We start from the raw sequence: 18470 nt of genomic DNA on the forward strand, positions 1-18470 counted from the left end.
TGGTTAACCCATCACCAAACCCGACCCACATTCATGTTTCTTGGACCTGAATCAAAGAATCATCAATTTTGGCTAGAAAATCATTCTTGTAACAATATTGTGAACTGGAAATCGCTTAAATATGTTAAACGTGACTTACCGACAAACTAATTAAGTTAATAATATCATTTGCGATCCAGTTTTTCCAATTTTAACTAACCGACACACGTTGACAGCCTGCGATCGCGAAAGAGCTGTTTATTTCTCAATTAATTACATGGATTCGTTCCTTGTTTGATGACCGACCTTTTGCCACTTTTTAATTGAATTATTTTACCATTTACATACTTGTTCATCACCCTCATCTCAGTCGGCCCTGTTCTTCATCGTTCTTCCTCTTCTGATTTCGTTTCAAGGTAATTAATTACATGTTTGGAATCGCGAGATCATGTTCAACATTAACCCCATAATTGATTTAACCAATTATATCCGATTTGAACAAACCCGATTCTAGGGTTTGTTTAAATCAATTTGAGGATAAATAGTTTGTGCTTATTAAAATTTGAACCAGAGTCTTATTGCACGTCGCCTAACTGGCCTGCTGGTTAACTCATGTGTGTTTGGGGGTGTGGTCGTGGGTTCGACCCTCCCAACCCCGTTATTTTTGGAAAATGATCTTTGAATTCTTTTTAATCAATAAATTCATTTTAATAATAATGATAACGATTAAACAAAGTTGTTTCACTAAAAACCGACCCTTTTAATATTCGTTTTCATTCATGTATATCAATTTCTCTAAGACACGTTTTCATTTTATATAAAAATAAAGATACTTAAAAACGTTAGTTTTAATATATATATATATATATATATATATATATATGTATGTATATATATCAAGTTACTTTATAAAAAGACTAAAGATGATATTTATGAATTATGGTTTCTTAAATCAAAAATAATAGTTTAATAATAAATCCTTAAGAGTATAACATTAACATAATATGAAATGGTTATCGTTTAACTCGTATCATGATTAAGATACTCATTTCAAGTATATTCTTTATACTCTTAGGCTTTAACGTTCGCGTGTTATTCGTTTCCCCATTCTCAATATCTTATTCATCCTCGTTCATCATTGAGGTGAGTACCACATTCCCCCTTTTTACTCGTTTTATCACTTTTTGGGACATATGCGTAACTTAGTATATTTTCACACTTTATCTATACACAAAACTGCAATTGTTATCTTATGTGTTAACTAATCTCATGCCATACTTGTTATATGTTTATGTGCTCAATTTGAACCGCATTCGGAGAGGTCCAACATAATCTCAGAAAATAGTATGATCATACGCTAGTCGATTTGGCCTTGTGCTTTTCGACATCTCATTTTATTTGCTAATTGGTTGATTGGTTAAATCTCATATGACTCGTTGCAGCTACGTATTTTATTATATATGTATAACTGAACTGGTGTGTTGCTCAATCAACCTCGTGTTGACAAACAATATTATTTTCAACGCATATGCAGGTCACCGTTTGATGTGAAGTGTGGACATAGAAGAATTGTTTTAAGGACTTATGCTAGAAGAGTTAATTTTTGAGACTATGAAGTTTCATTTGAATTATTTAATGTTTTGTTTACTTTGAATTTCTTTTTTAATGATTAATGGTGTTATTTGAATTTAATAAATAGATATTTGAATTTTAATATTTGCATGATAGTAACCTTGCGAGCTGTGACAATCAGTCCACGCCCCGACATTTCCGTCTTAGGTTGGGGTGTGACAAAATATGGTGTTGATATAACATTATTGGTTTGCAAACTTATTATTAAAATTATATATATTATAAATAATTACAAAGCATATTTGTTTAATAAAAAAAGTTAGTTTAGATTGGGTTGGGTTGTGTACGTAGAGGAGAAAGAAAATGTTTTTTTATTGAAAGACCGTGTTGATTGGGTTGTGAGTACAGATAGTCTAAGCTCCATGGTGTTTAAACAAATTTTGACCCTTTTGTATTACGGATCAAGACAGGCTCGGATAACAAGTTGTATGAGTAATATTTGAAACAAGTATGAGAGATTATGGAAAACACATATTTAAAGGTGTTAATATTACTGATGAATCATATGAGCATTGTTACAGTTATACATCGCTATTTATAGTGTCAATATTAGATCTACAGATTGTACTATTATTCTTCATGGCCGACCAAGTGGTCTGACTGTTCTTTCTTCTATGCGGCCATTATCTTGTCCCTTTGTATTTTCTAAATGGCCAGCTCATTCTTACCAATGCTCCTTTTGATGTTATGCTTTGTTGTAGGATCGTTTAACTATTTTTGTGTGGGTCCTTCGACTTTTCTCTGTTTGATGCCAACTGTTCTATGACTTGACAAGACTTCTTTATCTGCTCCGGTTACATCAACCCTATTTTGCCACTTCTTTACCTTTTATTGGGTTATAATTGTTTTTTTTCTTTATTTTATATTTTCATTCCAACCCTCATTTTCCTGCATATCCGCTGGTACCTCTCTCTCTCTTTTCTTCTTTTGATACCATAACTTCATCATGCCAGCTTCTTCTAAAAAACGGCATGTCCGATCAACCCTCGATAATGAGTAACGACGACGTTAGGGCTGTTGTTGATGAGTTTCATATTCCATTGGACTTGAATTCGATTAGGGCTCCGTCAGATAAACCAATTCATCTCTTTCCTAATGGGAAATTTACTGCTTACCCTGTTATCTTTAAGGTGTCTGATTGTTGTATTCCATATAGTAGGTTTCTGATAAACGTTTTGATGTTTTTTGGTTTGCGTATTTCTCAGTGGTATCCTTTGGAACTTGCTCGTATTTCCAATTTTGAGGTGCTATCCCGGTCTATTAAGAAGACTCCTGCTGGGAATCTTTTTAGGAATTTCTATCGTTTGACTCGAGCCGGTCAATGGTTTATTTTATAGAAACGTCGTAACGTTACTCTTGCCACAAACCCTCCTTCGAACCTCCGTAGATGGGAAAATCATTTCTTTTACCTTGATAATCGTTGTTTTTCAATCGACATGAAGTGGCGATCCTTGACTCTCCCTATTGAGTAAGAGACCCATTCTCCGACGGATTATGATGTTAAGCTTTATTATTTACTTAAGAAACATCCCACCGATCTTATGTCCTATCCCGAGGTTGTATTGTTGTGGGCTCGTATAAGTAGGAACTGGTTTTCCGAGGATACCTACCCTGTTAGGGTTGTTGATGATAAGGGCTAGTACCTTCGCTTTTGGCTCCTACCATCGTTTTAATTTTCTAACCATATGCTTGCCGTCAATGCAGAGATGGACCTTCGTCAGATCCTGAATCTAAAGGGAGCCAGAAACTCCAGAAAGTAACCTTGGGGACGAAAGATGCTCCTTTCCTTGAACAGACAGCCGCCGCTGTCACCATGATCCGCCCTCCTGCCCTTCCTGATCAAAAGCCTTCTGCATGTCAGGCTTCTGCCTCCAATCCTTTGGTTCTAAATTTTGTTCCTCCCATGATTACTTTGAAAGAATCGTTTAGCCCAACTGATCAAGTGGCCGTGATTTTTGACACTGGTTAATCCATTCCTGACCCTGAAGCTACCAAGTTGGATGAGCTCGGTCATCGGAACAAGAGAGGTTTTTCAGATTTTGTGGGCAAGGGTTCCTCCTTCAAAGCTCCTGCAACCAAGAGGGTTACTCGGTCGGCATCAACACCTTTTTGTGTTGCTCTTTTGAAGACTGTTACTATCGATATTTTCCATTCCCTTTTCTAATCTGCAAATTATTCTTGCGAATTGGTCTTAAGTCTTTCCGGTTTGCAGATATGGTGATGTTGGATTGGGTTAGCAAGGAGGCACACAGGTTTGTTCGCTCTGTTGTCGATGACAGTCGAAGAGATGGAAAATACGTTCCCGGTAAGGATCTTACGGGAGTTTATTGTGTTTCCCATTCTGATGATGCTATGACTTTTATTTACAATGCTATCTTCCCTCTAGATGTGAACCATGTGCGCCAATTGGGTGACACGGATTTTTCAGTTGCGGTGATGGTTCATGTTGCTCAAGGGGCTTTGTTCAAGGGTGAGCTGTACAAGAGGTGGATTGGGCATAGTTGGATATCAAGAAATTGAAGAAAACCAATGCTGATTTGCAGAAGAAGGATGTCTGACTTGTAAGAACACAATGCTTCTTTGGTCCGTTGTGGTGATGAAGCGCACGTTGCCATTACCTAACAACACTTGAAGTGGCTTCTTGCGACCCTGATGTGGTCTAAGTTATATTTAAATTATTTAAATATTTCATACACTTTGAGTACTTTTGAGCTAGTTTTTGTTTAATATTACTCTCAAGTGATAGGCATATGATGGTTAAAGATTTCAAGAGACTACAAGATAATATAAATAAATATTTATCTTAAACTGCATATGAGAGTATAAATTGGCTCAACAACTATTAATTGTTATGTAAATTGCACTTTTTAATTAAAGTTCATGGAAAAAGTTAATTGTTTAAAATAGTTAATGATCATTAAATGAATAAATTGTAAGTGTCGTATGATTTCAAAATTCCAAGAAAAAGACTGTCATTAATGTAACTAATGGAATTCTTAATAATCACTTTAACTATTATCATTATTTTTATTCGTGTAACAGGAGACAAAATTATGAACTACTGGAAACGTGGACTTCAAAAGATATTATAATGGGCTACAAGGAACAATCTTGACTTTTGAAGGCCGGTTGGTGGGCTATAGGCCACAAAGTATTTCTTGGAAAACAATTAAATGGGAGTGGGCGGTTATTATTAATGGAAAAAGAAAAAAAAAACCTACAACGAGAGAGGGCAGAATATAATAAATAAAGTTTGCTTTTGAGGTTTTTATGTTGGAGGTGGACGACAGACAAGAGAAAAAAAAAAGAAAGAATATGATTATTCTTGAGGGAGCTGCAAAAGAATATTATTAAGAGATTGGAGTCATAAAGGAAGTTTCACGGCAGCAGCTGCCGGCCTTCATTGGTTTATTGGTCCCCAAGACTTGAAGTTCATGATTTGAAGATTTGCTAATATTAGTTTGTTTGAACATCTCTTTTTATTTAATGTTCGTTCAATCTATTGGCATGAACTCAAGATATTTTGATTTGTTTTGTTTTAATATTGTTATTATGAGTAGCTAAATTATTATAACTACCAAGGTTGAGATGAATATTGACTGTGTTTGACGATTTATTTGGTTTTGATTGATCACATGACGCGATTATTATTGAAATGTATTATTTAGTTTGATCTTTGATTTGTTAAAATATTGTTTTTATATAATATTACGTGTGATTCCGCGCATTATTTTGATTAATTTATTGTGTGTCGTTCGATTAGGGTTCTACATTTAGGTCATAAACTTGGTGTTTTTGATCTTGTCATGGTTAGTACTACCATAGGAATCATGAGAGCAATTAATTGATAAAATTCAATAGGTTCACCTTCCTTACGACCGATAGGTAATATGGAGTCGGTTTGTCTCGCGTCTTTTTTCTGTTAGGTTAGAATTGCGCGAGAGCGATTTTTGGTCTTATCCGGTTTAGTTTTGTATGCAAATAAGTGTCTTAGATCGAGTTAGATTTTGTTACTCCTTTATCCCTAAAATTGCTAGTACTAGTTTTAAGCGGATTTTTGTGTCGTTGAGTCTGATAGGAGATGTGTCATTAGGGTACCAGGGTAATCAATTTCCAGGTGCGTTTATTAAATCTTCATAGATTTGTGAGGGTTAGTTGAGAGACCGAGAGGTGATCCAGCGAACTTTAATAAGTTTTAGTTGATTATTTTAAGATCCTGGTGTCTTGTGATTAGTTAATTCCGTTAGCCATTGAACTATCAATAGGATTCTTTCCTAGGTATTCGTTTTTCCATATTCGTTAAAACCCCGTTAAGTTTCGTTAAGTATTCCAGTTAGTTCCATTAAGTTGAGTTATTTCTTGGTTATCTAGTTAATTAAATTAATTAAAATAAAATTAAAAAAATAATAAAATCGATTAAATATTAAGGTAGGACTTGGATTAGGGTTTAAAATCTGAGCCGTTCTCACGTGTCTTCGAGTTCGATATCCGAACTTTCCTCGGCTTTGCTATACGCGACCGGTACACTTGTCGTTTGTGTGAACTAGGATAGGTTGTTTGGTTTTTAAAGCTTATTTGCGATTCGTGTTTACTTTATATATATATATAGGTATATATATATATGTATATATATATTCGCACAACAAGTTTTTGGCACCATTGTCGGGGACACGGTTTGAGGCGATCAGAGAACGACCCGAGTTTGGGGACTTACCTATTTTCTTTTTACTTGCTTATTTGTTTTTATTTATTTTTAGTTTAATTTTAGCCTAGTTAATTTTAGTTCTTCTTTTTAGTCATATGCGTCATACCCGCTCACAAGGACCGCCGAAGCTTGAAATGTCTGACGCTACCGAGAAAGTCCAGCCAGAGAGAGAGAGTGTGTGTTATTTCACCGACAGGTTCTGATTCTTCTTCTTCTTCTTCTTCTGTTTCTTCCACTTCTTCTAGGGATAGGAACATGGGTAGCCAACCACCAAGGAGAGTAGTAGCTGAATATGGTAGGCCAAATCCAAATCCTCATTCTAGTATCACTTGACCGGACGGTGGCGCCACTGGCAACTGGTCCATTCCTTCCCACGTCATGCAACTCATCAAAACCGCACTACAATTCCAAGGGATAGAGAGCGAAGATCCTTCGATCGACATGTTTGTTCAGATATGGGAGACTTTCAATATCGGTAACATGAACGATGAAGCCATCTATATCCATCTTTTTCCCTACTCACTTTCTGGAAAAGCCTACAAATGGCTGAAGTCACTACCTGCTGGATCCGTCACCACTTGGTGGGCCTTCAGGAGATATTCATGACCAAATTCTTTCCGCCATCTAAATCTGCTCAACTCCGCGAGGAGATTTGATTCTTCCGCATGATGTCCGACGAGTCTTTCTGGGAAGTTTGGGAAAGATTCAAGGACCTCCTCCTAAGTCATCCTCATCATGGTTTAGATAAGTGGATACTCATCGAGAAATTCTACAATGGAGCCACACGGCACGTGAGAGAGATGTTGAACCAGACTGCAAACGGGAACCTCATCAAGAACAAAGATCCCAATGAGTGCGTCAACCTTTTTGATGATCTAGAAGCGAGCTACAAGAGGCACGGAGGCATAAATTCTTCCACAACATTGAGAGGAATACTTCAGGTCGATTCGAGCACAAGCATGCAGGCGCAAGTTGATGCTTTGAACAAACTCGTTAGAGATCTTACTGTTAAGAGCGTTGCGAAGTGTGACGTTTGCCGAGGGGGTCACGACACCATTGACTGTCTTGTTAAGTTTCCTAGAAATCAGGAGGAGGTTGACTCCGTCAACAACACCTTGAGGTATCAAAACCCCGAATTCGTCGGAAACACTGGCTGGAGAAATCAGAACAATTATCGAGGGGGACAAGCCAGTGGCTACCAAGCCCAATACCAAAACCAGCGGCGAGAGAATCTATTTGGGCAGGGGAGTTCAGGTCAAGAGAGTTCGGAACAAGTCCGGAGAGATGGGAAGAAATCCTCACTAGAGGAGATGATGGCTGAGCTGCTGAAGCGAGATGAGAGAAACTGAGTGACAAAAGAGGCGAAATTTGTGGAACACGATGCTGTGCTAAAGAACCAGGCCACATCTCTAGCAAATCTTGAGTGTCATGTCAGAGATATTGATAGCCAATTATCCGGGAGATCACCAAGTTCACTACCGAGTAATACCGAGAAAAACCTAGAGGGTTTGCCAAAGCAATGACAACTAGGAGCGGTGCTAGAAGAGAAAGAGGCTAATCCTTCGAGAGTTGTCACCCCTGCAGTTGATGAAGAGGAACAGGTGGACGAGGAGATCCAGATGGAGCCTCCTCCGGCCGAGGCAAACCAACAGACTATTCCAGCGAGTATGAAGCCGGCCGATATACCTAAATAAAAATCACCTCTAAGAGTCTACAAACCTAAATTGCCTTATCTTGGGAGACTCCAATCAGACAATGACGAGGAGCAAAACTCCAAGTTCCCCGAACTTCTCAAGAAGCTTCACCTGAACATTCCTTTCCTTGAGGCGCCTAGTTAGATGCCCAAATATGCCAAATTCTTCATGGAAATTCATTCCAATAAGGAGAAGCTAGCTGAGGTCTCTTCTATTATGCTGAGCGTTGGGTGCTCTGCAGTGTTACCGAGCAAGTTGCTAGAAAAGATAGCCAATCCTGGGAGTTTCACGATTCCCTGCATCTTAGGTGACGATACGGTTCGACATGCATTGGCCGATCTTGGGGCTAGCATCAATCTTATGCCGTATTCTGAGTTCAGTAAGTTGGGTCTTGGTGAACCGAGGACAACCTGAATGAGTATCCAAATTACTAATCGTTCCGTGAAAAACCCGTGAGGGGTGGTCAAGAATATGCTCATTCGTATCGACAAGTTCTCTTCCCGGTGGACTTTGTCATTCTAGATATGAATGAGGCTGATAGTATCCCACGCATTTTTGGTTGACCATTCCTTGTCACCACACAGGAGTTGATCAACGTCCGTGAGGGCAAATTGATTCTAAGAGATGGGGATGATAATGTCACCTTTGATGTCAGACAGTCACTCAAACACCCCAAGTCGGTGGATGACTCCATGTATTTGTTTGACACCATTGTATCGCTTGTGCGGGAGCTTTTCACTGACATCGTTGGAGGACCTTCCTTTGACCCATAGATTCTAGATAGAGAGATTTAAGAGGTCGAGATGGCTGCCATGACCACTCAACCATTGATGGATCACCATGTCACCACCCCTAGATTCAAAGTCAGCTGTTGAGATCATGCGAGACGATCCGAGAGACCGACCTTCCGTTGAGAGCCCTCCTCCTTCCTTAGAACTTAAGGATCTACCCGATCATTTGGAGTATGCATTTCTGTACGAATAGAGGAAGCTACCCATCATCATCGGGTCTGCTTTGACGGAGGTCAAGAAACTGAAGTTGTTGAAGGTACTGAAAGCGCACAAGGAGGCGATAGCATGGAAGATTATCGACATCATAGGGATTAATCCCTCGTTCTGCACTCATAAAATCCTCATGGAGGATAATTTCAAATGTGTCGTTTAGTCTCAACGGACCCTTAATCCGAAAATGCTAGAGGTCGTTAAGAAAGAAATCATCAAACTCCTTGATGTGGGAATCATTTTTCCCATCTCTGATAGTGCTTGGGTGAGTCCGGACCAAGTGGTTCACAAGAAGGGTGGCAAGACTATCTTCACAAATGAAAAGAACGAGCTTATTTCAACTAGGACCGTGACTGGTTGTAGAATCTGCATCGACTACCGCAGGCTGAACGATGTCACTAGGAAAGATCACTTTCCTCTACCCTTAATTATTGCTAGAACGTTTGCCTATAAACGCCTGCCCTATGGACTTTGTAACGCTCCAGCCATTTTTCGGCGATGCATGGTGGCGAACTTTCACGACCAGATCGAGGATTCCATGGACGTCTTCATGGACGATTTTTCTATCTTCGGGAATTCTTTCGATCATTGTCTCTCCAACCGTGATAGGATGATGGCTCGTTGCGTCGACACCAACCTAGTCCTCAACTAGGAGAAGCGTCACTTCATGGTACGCGAGATCATCTTTCTAGAATATAGGATCTCTAGCGCGAGGATCGAGGTTGATAGGGCTAAAATTTAAACCATTTCTAATCTTCGCCCGCCCACTTCCGTCAGATCCATCCGTAGCTTCTTAGGTCATGCTGGTTTCTATCACCGGTTCAATAAAGATTTCTTGAAAATTGCGGAAACCGAGGACAAAGCTACTAGAGAAAGACACTCCTTTGTCTTCTCTGAAGAGTGTATCGAGGCTTTTGATCATATAAAAGCCAAACACGTTAACACCCCCATCATGATTGCTCCCGACTAGTCTATGCCATTCGAATTGATTTGAGACGCGAGCGACTATGCCGTAGGAGCATTGCTTGGACAGCAGAAGGAGAAACACTTCCACCCGATCTACTATATGAGCCGGACCTTAAACAGTGCTCAGGAGAATTACACCACCACCGAGAAAGAGTTGTTAGCTGTCGTGTTTTCATTTAATAAGTTTAGGTCATATCTTCATATGTCCAAAAAAGTCGTTACACGGATCATGCTGCCATTCGTTATGTTTTTATCAAGCAGGACACTAAACCTCGTCCTATCCGATGGATCCTGCTGCTTCAGGAGTTTGATATTGAAATTCGTGATAAAAAGGGAGCCGAGAATGTAGCGGACGATCACTTGTCACGTCTTGAGAGAGCCGAGATTGAAAATGCTGGGGTCAACATCAAGGACCATTTCCCGATAGAGAATCATATGTTTCTTAGAGTCCAGGATGACTGCTGCCCGTGGTTTGCAGATATCATGAACTTCCTCGTAGTGAGATTTCTGAAAAATCTTTTCTCTCGTTTTGATGTACCGAAAGCCTTGATCAGTGATCGAGGTACTCATAACTGCAACACGCAGATGGAGATGGCGTTGCAACACTATGGAGTCACCCATCGGCTTGTGACTTCCTACCATCCACAGACCAGTGGCCAGGTAGATGTGAGTAACCGGGGCATCAAACTCATTCTCGAGAAAACGGTCGAAATTAATCGAAAGGATTGGTCCGACAAATTAGATGATGCTTTGTGGGATTTCCGTAGAGCGTACAAAACTCCGACTGGGTCTACACCATTTCAGATGATTTATGGGAAAGCCTGCCATCTACCTGTTGAGTTGGAGCACCGTGCTTCTTGGGCGCTTCAAACAGTTAACCTTGATCTTTCGACTACTAAAGTTCACCAGTTCCATCAGATACATAGTTAGAGGAACTCCGCAATCATAACTATGCACACTTGTACAAATCTAAGCAGAAGACCAAAGAGCTGCAGGATAGGAAGTTGAGAGGTGAGAAACAGTTCAAGTGTGGGGATCAGGTTTTGCTGTACAATTCCCGATTACGGTTAATTACGGGAAGCTGAATTCCCGATGGTCTGGCCCGTCACCATTACTGAGATATTCCCATATGGCATTATTGAGATATACGATACGAGCATGAAATTTAAGGTGAACGGTCATAGGATGAAGCACTACATAGGCGAGCCGGTTGCTGATCAGACAATCGAGGTATTCTACTCACCGAGACGTAGACGTGTTGGATGCATCACTCGGGAGATAGCCCGAGTTGTAGAGTGTGTATTTTTATTATTTTTCTATCTGTTTTGCTTATTTTCTATTTGTTAGTATGTTCCAAATTGAAACCGCTCGTACTCAATCTCCATTTCGAGTCGCTAGATTTTAGGGGTATTCTATTTATTAAAATTCAAATTAAAAAAATAAAAATAATAATAATTGAAAAAAATAATAAAAAAATGCAAAAACACAAAAATAAGTTTCTTACGTTCTGTATTCTGTTTTGTACGCCGCTACATGAGAGCGAGTTTGAGTTATTGCAGGTATTATTTTGCGCATGGTAGCTTTGATGGCATTTTGGAACTGGTTCTTCCGAGGTTGCGGCCGCGAATGAAATGATATACGGTCATTCGATTCATACACAACTGGTGAAGATACTGCATATAAACGAGGGGAGTAACCCGTTCTCTGTTTTATTCTTGAAATTTTTAAGTTTTATTTTTATTTTATTATTTCTTTCTTTTGCTTGTTCTCATCGAGGACGATTTCGTTCTAAGTAAGGGGATGGGAGTTTATTTTATTTAGTTGTAGAAAAAAAATTAATAATAATTTTTGCACTATTTCTTATGTCGGCCACTTAAGTTTGAGGGACATATACTTGTATATGTTAGGTCCTATTATCTACTTGTAGAAATACGGGATAGACATTTACCTAAAAATTGAAAGTGACTGAGGCGACTGTTGGGTGTTTTGTTTAATTGTTTCGCTAAAAATTATGTCGGTTGCTTAAGTTCGACGGACATATACTTTTATATGTTTGGTCCTGTTATCTACCTTTAGACATATGGGATAACCATTTACCCAAAAACTGAAAGTGACTGGGGCGACTAAATATTTAAAAAAAATTGTTTAAAAAACAACGTGTCCCTTAAATTCTTTTTCTTCTACGTTAAGCATGAAAAGATATTATTACTATTGTGTTAACAAGTTCTCGGAACTTTTGAAAAAAAATAATATAATAATAATAATAGAAGAGATGGTTTGCATATTTGATTTGGGATATGTCGGTAGGCCCAACTAACTTTGATAGTCCTCTTTAGCAAATTTTATATATCTAATAATTTAAAAAAACGGCGAAACCGAATTTCGATGCTTAGGGAGGATTACCATAATCTAAAAACTTTGAGATGATAAGACTTAGATGCACTCAAACCAGCACACCACCACTATGTCCATCTTTTTATGAGCTTAGAAAATAGTTATATTTATTTAGGTGAAAAAAAAATCTTGGAAAAGCATGAAAAGAAAAAAAAAAAGAATGAATAGAAATTACAAATAAAAGATGCAAAAAAGCATCCAAAAATAGTAAAAGAGGCCAATGATGCACATACTTGACGGGGCTGAGAGTTTACGCGTTGCTAAGGAGATTGTGACTCTGAGGTTATCGATATTGGGGCTCAAGGTTCTTAGTCAATAAATATCAAATTAGGGATTCATAGGACAAAGTCCAATAATATTTAGGAATAGCTCGTACGGCCTCCACATGACCATTCATCTATTAAATTTCACCGAGTGCATCTACTTAGTACCATCAATGAGTCCTTGGCTTACGGTGATTTGTTGAACCAGTCTATTTCGACTCTAGTTTTTCTAGGTCTCTTTGTCTGAGATGGGTTAGGTGTAGCCGTAGCTTTTGAACTTAAAACGCTTAAGGCTACTAGGGGCTTGATTGGTTAGTGGCTGGTTTTAAAGTGGAAAAATATACCGGCAATCATTGTCATGTTTTGAGTTGTTTCTATTAGCATGAACTCAAGATATTTTTATTTGTTTTGTTTTATTATTGTTATTATGAGTAGCTAAATTTTTATAACTACCTAAGTTGAGATGAATATTGACTGTGTTTGACGGTTTATTTGGTTTTGATTGATCACATGACATGATTATTATTGAAAAGTTTATTTAGTTTGATCTTTAATGTGTTAAAATATTGTTTTTATATAATTATTTCTTGAGATTCTGCGTATTACTTTGATTGATTGATTGTGTGTCATTCGGTTTGGGTTTCTACGTTTAGGTCATAGACTTGGTGTTTTTGATCTTTTCATGGTTAGTACTACCATAGGAATCTTTAGTGCAATTATTTATTAAAATTCAGTAGGTTCAGCTTCCTTGCGATCGAAAGGTAATAGTTAGTCGGTTTGTCTTGCATCTTTTTCGGTTAGGTTAGAATTGGGCGAGAGCGAGTTTTGGTCTTGTCTGGTTTAGTTTTGCGTGCAAATAAGTGTCTTAGATTGGGTTAGATTTTGTTACCCATTTTTCCCTAGAATTGCTAGTATCCAGTTTTAAGCGGGTTTTTGTGTCGTTGAGTCTGAGAGGAGATGCGTTATTAGGGTAGCTGAGTAATCTTTTTCCCGGTGCATTTATTCAATCTTCTTAGATTTGTGAGGGTTAGTTGGTGAGACCGAGAGGTGATCTAGCAACCTTTAATGAGTCTTAGTTGATTATTTTAAGATCCCAATGTCGTGTTATTAGTTAATTCCGTTAGCCGTTGAACTGTCAATAAGGTTCTTACCTAGGTAATCGTTTCTCCATATTCATTAAAACCCTGTTAAGTTTCGTTAAGTGTTCTAGTTAGTTTCGCTAAGTTGAGCTATTTTGTTAGTAATCTAGTTAATTAAATTAATTAAACGGCATCAATTATAAAAGTCATGCATATATTACCCCAGCCGATAACCCCCCTACAATTTTCCTTGTGAACATTATATTATTTAGATACAAACCATCATGATAAATACAAAAATAATGGAAAAATAAAAGATAGCCCAAGACTTACTCGGTTGTTGCTGCTACTGCAGTCACCAACATCAACTACTCTTCATCACCCGCCTCGCCGATATCTGAACCCCATGTGTAACACCCCGCAACCGCAGCGGAAACGTAAACGGGATGCGACAGACACCTCTGATATCAACCACATTGTTTATAAAGAAAACTGAATGCATTAATATACTTCAAATTACATTATCTTGTATTTCATTACTGTCTAGGTGATACACGCATCATACAATACAGTACACAATTCTATTTGTTATAATGTATCCTAACATCCTGCACACAAATCTTACACACATCAAGCACTTAGCACGTAAGCAATCACTTCATCTTAATTGTACCTGAAAAGCATGTGAGAAAACGGGTCAACTACGAATAGTTGGTGAGTTTCACAATTCGAGTAAACCATGATATATCAATATCAAAATGTAATATTATCGATGTAATTATGCTGAGCCCACAAGTGAAACCTCTGTTAACCTAGAACACTTCCAATAACCTCTGGGGACCCTGTTAACCCAGAACACTTCCAATAGCCTCTGGGGACACTGTTAACCCAGAAACACATCGAATAACCTCTGGGGACACTGTTAACCCAGAAACCCATTTAATACCCTCTGGGGACACTGTTAACCCAGAACACTGTTTCGGGCCTTACAATGTTAGCAACTCAGACAATTACCATCTTAGTACATTTCCGTACGATTCCCGTACAATAAACAATATATATAAATCCACGCAAATCCATGCATTCAGTAAAATCCACGCAAATCCATGCGTTCAGTATGTACTTAAATATTTCAGTAATAACATGCTTCCGCCCCGGGAAAACATTTAATACAATTCAGAAAAAGGGGCTCGTGAAACTCACCTTAGCACATGCAAGCAGGTAACAACAATCATTATCAGTTAACACGTTCAATCTGTAATATGATCCCTACGATCGTTACTATACACTTATTATTAATATAACTTTAACCAAGTTAAACGGTACATCTGGGGACACTGTTAACCCAGCACTGTACCCGTTCTGGGGGCAAGGTTAACCCAGAAACACTTTTCCGGACTCAGATTGTGATGTCGTTTAGAGTTCAATGGTCACAACTACTATTAGTCGTTTTTCTCGTTTTGCGTGCCTAGCACGGTTATCCGTTTTTATGTTTCAAAAATGAGTTTGGTCACACACGACCCGAAAATAGTGGTTGACTGATAATTTAATTAAAGATGTGAAATTATAGCTCGGTTTAGACGTCCCGATTGGCCGCGGGACCCGTTTCCGTCTTTGGCGTACCGGAAACTGTTAAAATAGGTTAAAATTACTAAAATCATCCGAATTATTTTCGGATGATTTATTTTTACTTGTTTAACTCATTTATATGAAAATAGTTCATTTTTAGGGTCTTTATACACCAGTCAGCTCGCTTAAGCGAACTTCACCGGTTTACGCGTTTTAACTTTAAAAGTTTGATAATTAGCACAAATAATTATCCGTTTACTCTCGGATCTTGAAATTTTGCAAAAATCACTTTTTAAAAGTGGGGAATTTTATAAAAATATTTCCAGAATTAATTTCTATATTTAAAATTTATTTATCTATTTTTAAACACCATTTAAACACTAAATTTGTCGTAAATACCAAACGATCTTAGAAAAATCCCAAATTTTTCCTGGATGTCCCCTGCCGTCCACATAGTCCCCTGTAATTTTTCCAGAACCAAAATCTTCTTTTAGATGCCCTTTTTACTAAAACCGAGCTAGAAATCCCTAGACTCGTTTAACCGAAAAGCCTACTTAGACTTCTCCAACGGACCTCAAATTTTGTGTGTGACTTATACATGATATGAAAAGCTTATCTGAAATTATACAGAATTTTTCATGATATTTAACTATTTTTCACCATTTTTGGCCAAAACCGAGCATTAAATTCACCAAATATTCATCCTTTATCCAAACATTACCAAAAATTCACAGAACTCATATTTTCATGTGTTTAACACCTCTGTAAAAATTCATGAACTAACTCTAAAGCATCAACAATCTGTCCAAATTTCCCAAAACCGAACATAACCGAATATACCTTTCGTTTTCCGCCACTACAAGCTACAAACTCGTCTTTCCGCCTTGTCTACCACTAAACACAGGGCCTACAACCAACATACCACAATACCAAGCAAGTTACACTCACGATCAAGCCTCTTACACTATAGTTTCGGTTATGATTCAAAAACAAAGATTTAAACCGTAAAAATTCGTTCTTGGTTCGTTTAACCCCTTTCTTGGACCAAGATCCCTTGAATAACCCGTATACATCACTTGATCATGCAAGTATCGGTTTTCATCTTTGAAACCTCATTTTCTTGCAATTAAACTCAAGAAACGAAGATGGAAACGTAAATAACTCGACCTTTACCTTGTTTTTCTTGCTCCAAAACTCGGTTTTTAGTTCATGGACTTGAGAGGAATTGATGAAAATTGTTGATTGTGTTAAGAAAAAAGAAATAAGGGTTAGGGGAATCCCTCCCCAACCGATCGGAACCTTAAGGGGGTGGGGTGGGGCCCACCTCCTTCATTCTTGGCCACTCATTCGGATTTCCGTAATCTGGATAATGTTTTGGATAATCTGGTTCAGTTCGTTTTTCGGTTAAACGTTTAATTCGGCTTAAAACGAGGCCAAAACGGTTGTTTTTCGGCTAAAAATGAAATTTATATAAAACCGATTTAAAAACTTTAAAAACTTAAACCATGACATTTATTAACTCAAAACATCATATTATTAATTATCGCGCATCTTTTTCGGCTTGATCGATTGTCTCTTGCTCGGTTTGGTATTAAAGGTTTCGTTTAATGTACCGTCGTACCATTAAATCGAAATTCTTTTTCTGTGCCGTACTTTACTTATCCCGAAGCATTAATGCTTCGTAAAATCACTAAATATCATATATCTCGTCTATAATTGAACCCTCGATTCGTTCGGGTTTCAATAACCATCAATCGATTAATCGCATATTCAATACGATAAATTAATTATTCACGCACAATTAATACAGTGAACCCTGTATTCTCGTATAGTTACTATGGTAACTCATGTACCCGACATTAAATATGACGTAACTATTGTCTACCGGTTAGGGTATACCGGGTTTCGTCGGAATCGTTACATTCTCCCCCCGTTAAGAAATTTCGTCCTCGAAATTTTACACGCTCACTATCCCTTTCCGAGGGAAAGGTGGGAGTTTTTCCTTCCGAATACACCCTCGCGTTACCAGGTATAATCTAGTCCTCGCTGTGAATTCCACTTAATCTTAATCAATAAAGCTTTGTGTGTCCAAACTGTTTAGTTTCCCCGTCCACTATCACTACAGAATTATTTATGATATCAAGCACGTCTTCTATGAGTACCATCCATTACTAGTACTTTCGTTGCCTCATCGCTTAGGTATTTTTCAATCCGTATACATGGCAAAACATCATGTATAGTACTTAGTCCCTGGAGTACTTTAATCGATAAACTAAATGACCAATCATGGAGATAGTCTCATGAGGTCCAATATATTAAGGAGCTATTTTCGGTTTTGGCAAACCTCATATCACCTCTCTAAGGTGATGCCTTAAAAATGCCTTGTCACCTCTTTCCAATGACAATGGTTTCCTATGAATGTTGGCATAAATCCTTTGCCAATCTCGCGCTGCTTTCAACTCATCTTAAATATTATAAATCCGATTGGTTATTTCCCGAATCAATTCAAATCTTATGGCTTGATTGACGCCCATTTTCAATTTAACAAATTGGTGATAATTACTTCACCCAAAGAAAGCTTCAAGCTCTCGATGCTTCCTTCCCCGCCTTCCAATAATGGAAGTAGGATGCTATTTCGATCTGAGATAATTGAAAATGGTACTCCATGACGAGATACCATTTCACCATCAGGAATTTGGGCAAGAATTCATTGTAATTTATTCCCACTATCATTGGCGAATTTTCTGTCGTTGTGGCGTTCCCTAGGGTTTTCGGTGTGCAGCCTTATCTCTTGCATAACTCAATATTCACCAACACACGTAACCATATCTTTCTCCAAACTCGACCATTAATAAAAATCCTTTCAGATATCTGTATCATCAATAGTCAAATCCGATCCCGGATGTATGGATTATTTCGATCTATGCGCTTCGTCAATGATTAATTCACGAAGGTCATGGAGGGTCGGGATCCAAACCCGATTTTTGAAGTAGAGAATTTAGTCCACGCGCTATTCGAAATTTTCCTCATTGACGTAAGATTCCTTCTTTTCCAATTGTTCCTCTTTCAACGCCTCACGTTGAGCGACTCGAATCAGGTTCGAAGGTTCGACTGGACTATCATCCCCAGCACTCGCACTCGCAATGGCTTAACCCGATCTTTCTTACTCAAGGCATCGGCTACGACGT

This window comes from Bidens hawaiensis, unplaced genomic scaffold (genome assembly GCF_021521415.1).
Source record: "Bidens hawaiensis isolate Kalapana, Puna unplaced genomic scaffold, B.hawaiensis_p1.1 tig00001093_1, whole genome shotgun sequence".
In the NCBI taxonomy this organism is placed as follows: Eukaryota; Viridiplantae; Streptophyta; class Magnoliopsida; order Asterales; family Asteraceae; genus Bidens; species Bidens hawaiensis.